Raw genomic sequence first — 5,232 nt, 5'->3', positions numbered from 1 at the left:
TTTAAGAGACACAATTTTCTGCAATCCTTTCATTGTTAAATGTTCCTTGGTATTAACAATATTTACAACGGATCTAAAGAGAAGGAAATCTGCAAGCTTTTGAGTATTTAGAGGGTATTTAACAAAGTGAGGTATAATTACAGTAGTTAACTGTTCTATAGAAGATACGAAGTATCCACAGTTATTTTTTCCCTCTGTTATTCTTCCTATACCCCAAAATAAGCTTTAATTACTTTTAAAAGCGGCAAGTCTCGATAATGAAGATTGATTGAAAAGACAGCTTCTACATTTCAACCTATTAGAGTTTTTTTAGATTTTCTAACTCTAATAGAAAAACAACCTTCAGCATCGATAAATCCTGTAATAAATCAAGGATCTAAATGGAAAATTTGTGGATCTAAAGGCAGTAAGTTTTTTTTGTTATTACGGGAAGTAATTGTAAAAAAAGATCTAGAACTAGCCCCCTTATTTTTTTTTGTACTTTTTACATGTTAAAAATAAAATAATACATGTAATTAAAAAGTACAAAAAAAAATTAGGGGGGCGTGGTTCCACCCCTTCGGGGTAGAACTAATATACTTTTTTACACTACTTTTTCCTGTCCCAATCGGAAAATGAATGTACAATACTGTTACCATAAGGCATTTAAACCTTATCTCAATAATTTACATTATTGTTCAGACCATATATCTAACAAATACTTTGTATAAAGTATTTGTCACAGAATTTACCCATTAATCCCCTCTAACCGAGGGGGTTAAAAATTGGCCGTTGAACCTGCTTATATTAACAATTAATATAAGTTTGGCTGCATATAGACCTAAAACGATATAAATTTTAAGATTTTCATGCAATTAACTCTGTCACCTCCCTAAAATTCTTATTTTGACGGACGGTGTCCGTCAAAATAAGAATTTTCTTTAAACCTTCGCGCCTAGCTTAACAGCGATCACTCACGTACGTGAGTGACCTCCCTTATAAAAAAGAGGTTTCCTTTGGGGGTCCCCATAGGGGGACCCCCAAAGGATACCGACTCTACGTAGTAGAGTAGGGAGGCGGCTAATTTTTTTTTCTTTTTTTTTTATTTATATTATTATATTTATTTTATATTTGTTAAATAAAAAAAAAGAAAAAAAAAAATAAGGAGGCTAGGGAAGGGGCTATTTTTTTTTGTACACTACATCTAAACTATTTCTTAAACCTACCTGTATTCATTTGAGACTTAATTAAATTTATTTCTTCTAGTCCCTCTTTTGTTAAGTGTACTTTGTTTATCATTAAATTAGCGACTTTACAAAAATCAGAAAAATTTAAGGATTTTACACCCTGAAGAGGATATTTTAGAAATAAAGTAATCAAAATATTACAAATATCACCAAATTTATATATAACGTATTTTACTTCATTAGGTCTTGTAGTAGCCTTTTCAATAACCCCACAACCTAAATATTTAAGAATCATATTAAATAATATTTCATCCCTTGAGTGTTGTGTTAAGGAAAAAACAAGTGAAACTTGACTACCTAATTTAGTTAAAGGCGGTATTAAGCACGAGTTTTTTTTAATTTTAACATAAAAACAACCTTCCCCGTCGACAAATCCTACTAATCAATTAGGATGATTAATAGATTCGATATTAATCAACGGTCTAGTTACTGGAACAGTATTAGGGAAAGATTTTTTTAATAACTCAGATAAACCTTTGTTCATTGAAGCTCTTATGTTAATAATTTGTTGTAACCCTTCTGATGTAGATTGTACTTTTTCATTCAGAAGTTGAACAGCGTTACTAAATAAAATGAAATCTGCTTTCTTTTGAGTTAATAATGGGTAATTATTAAAATGAGGTATTATTACATGTGTAATATCAGAAAAGGATTGTACAGAGTACATAGCCATTCCGTTGTTACGAACACTAACAACACCTACACCAAAAAATTCTTGAATACGTTTTAATAATATAAGGTCTTTACTATCTAATTCTATAATGAAAATAGGTGAAACTCTTCAACCAGATTTTCTGGAACTGTTTTTTGCAGTCCTTAAGCTAAAACTAGATTCAGCGTCACAGAATCCAGTAATTCAATGAGGACATAATTTAGTATTAGATATGGTATAAGAAAATGGTTTAGAATCAGTTTTGGTTTCTGTTATCAACCCGTGGAACAAATATTGTTAACATAGAGCTATTTAACTCTACTTCAACAGATTACTCTGTTGTTCAGACTATGTTTTGTACTCATTAGAATTAAATTTAATATCATATTATAGATTTATTTATAAAGGAATACCCAGGCACTCGTGAAAGATTTATATCTCTTTTAGTCGTTGAACGTTCTTATAAATAAGCTTCGCTGCAAGTTGTTTTAATAAACGTCTTTAACGTTTTCTGGCTTTTTTTTTATGCGATGCAATAAAAAAAAAAGACCTAAAATATTCTTGCAATTAACCCGGTAGGCAAAATTATTTTTCAATAATAAAGAGGCTTATAGTTAAACCTGTACCAAAGTAGAAACAAGACCCGAAAGCTCCATCAGAAATAGTGAAAGAAGAAACTGAATATTCAACACCTTGAACAATTATGTTATCATAAGGCCTATTATAACCTTATTTCAATAATTCTCATTATTGTTCAGACTATATCATGTATACAATAATATCGCTATGTGTACACCAAAGTTTTTAAAGAATATGATAAGATAAAAGCACCCGGTCTAAGGGTCAGTGTTCTTCCCTAACGAAGTAACTCCGGTAGTTAATTAAAAAAAAACTGCGTTGCCTATATTTTTTTTGTTATTTTATTATATAAAATAACAAAAAAAATAAACCGCTAGGATAAAACAGTTGTACCGAATGCTAAATTGTATTATCTTATCACATATATTAGTCGTTGAACCAGCCTATTAAAGATTATTTGTAATATTTAAAAAAGGATCGGCTGCATATTGTCTTGTTACTATATTAATTAACACTTTACACGGCCCCACTTCCCTCATCTCTATCAAGACTGAAGAGATGAGGGAAGAGGCCAGTGTATTAGCTGCGTTTAAGCGCTTAATGAAAAAGGTTACAAGATTTTCATGCAATTAACTTTGTTTATTTGCTTAACTTCGTGCATAAAATTAATAGCTTATTAATAAATTAAATTAATGCAGAACTTTAAGCAAAGGCCTATGTAGTATACTTTTTTTTGCTGGCTTATCAAAACACCTCATAATTAATTATATATTCTACAGCTATTCATCCCAGACTTGATAGATTTTATTTTCTTAAAGCCTTCAGGAGTTAAATGAGATTTGTTTTCTATAAGATTAGCTATTTCACAGAAATCTCTATAATCCATAGACTTTACTCCTACTAAACAATATTTATTAAAAAAAGGAATTATCTTTTCTTTAATATCACTAAATTTATTTACAATAAATATAACTCCATCCGGTCTTTTAGATTTTTTAACAATACGACCACAGCCTAGATAGTTTTTAAATTGAGTTAATAAAAGCTCATCTCTTACATGTTGAGATACAGAGAAACTTATCGTGGTGTAAAAACTCCCATCAGCTTTAACTCTGTTTGTCTCGACAGAAAAACTACCTTCTCCATCTACAAAACCTGTAAACCAATTAGGGTTTTGAATACCTTCAAAACTAACTAAGGGACGTATAGCAGGTAGGATTCCAGGAAAGTTAATATTTAACACATCGGACAACCCCTTATTCATTGACGATTTAAGGCTTAAAATTTTCCTTATGCCTTCTACTTCAAAGTGAGCCCTTGAATTTAATAAATTAACACCTTGTTTAAATAGAAGGTAGTCTGCTCTCTTTTGAGTTATTAAAGGGTATTTGTCAAAGTGAGGAATAATTATATTAGTTATATCCTGTAAAGATCGAACCACATACACTGCCGTATTATTATTTTCATTATCGTATATAATACCTACGCCAAAAAATAGGCGAATTATTCTTAATACCATTACATCTTTTATATGCAAATGAATTCGAAAATCAGGTATAACCCCTCATCCTACTTTAGATGTACTTTTTTTATTAATACCTAGACTAAAACAAGCTTCTCCATCACAAAACCCTGTTATTCAATAAGGATCAATATTCGATTGTAGATTAACAGTAGAGTATAATCTTTTAGGATGAAGCCCAGAGATTAAGCGTAAACCTTTTGCTACGCCCAGAGTGGTACTACTTTTAGATACTTTAAGACTAAAGCTTGACTCCGCATCTGAAAATCCTGTAACTCAATAAGGATCAACCTCCCTACGTTGTAGATTGATAGTAGAGTATAATCTTTTATGGGTATCAGGTAAACTTAATTCTTTAGTTGCGAAGCGCTTCGTTGGACAGTAAGCCTTACAATTCTCTATTTTATATAGCATTGAAGGATGCATATATGGTTTTACTATAGTTCGTAATAAAGGCATAGAACCTTGTCTTATATAAATCATGAATTCAAGTTTTCCATTTGATCGGCGGTATTCTCTAATATTGCATTCTAATCTATATCTGATAATTAAAACATTCATCAATCTGACTACATCTTTTATTAAAAAAGAATTCGTACATAAAACAAGACCATGACGTGACGTTTGACCATCTCCCTGGATTAAATGCGCTAAAGCAACTGGTGTTAAAAGATCAAAGATATTAGACGGAATTAATTTTTTACCTGCTGGATAAAATAAAGAATGTAATTCATTTAAACATGGCATTGATCTAGTAAAGAGCTGTAAAGCATAATTGCGATTACCTGCTATTATCCCAATAACTAAACTAGGATAACTAAAACAATAATGAGATAATAAATTAAACACAAACCACACGTAACTTGCATGAGATAAAGACTGTTTAAAACCTAACCTAGCATTAGGTCGGTTCGCTCGAATAAGTCATCCGTCAGAAAGTATTAATCCAATTATCACACTTCTAGTGAAAGGAGTAAGTCTTACCATAGCTAGTTGTTTATTAGTGTATTTTTTTCCAACTGTAGATTGTAAATTAGTTCCAAAAACCACTAAACTTAAGTTATGGGTTGAAGCATCACAAAACCCTGTAACTCAGTATGGAGAAAGCTTTGGTTCAACTACTGCGGTTGTGTAAAGTCTTTTGTTACAAAGCGTAAGCTCCCGCTTTATTTCGGTCCCCTGCTTTGTAAACAATACTAGGGGTTGCGAAGCAGGAAAAGCTCTTAAAGTAGAACAGACTCCAGGGTAGGTTC

The sequence above is a fragment of the Diplodia seriata genome (genome assembly GCF_021436955.1).
Source record: "Diplodia seriata strain FDS-637 chromosome Unknown scaffold_14, whole genome shotgun sequence".
NCBI classification, from domain to species: Eukaryota; Fungi; Ascomycota; class Dothideomycetes; order Botryosphaeriales; family Botryosphaeriaceae; genus Diplodia; species Diplodia seriata.
This window is presented reverse-complemented; position numbering follows the sequence as displayed.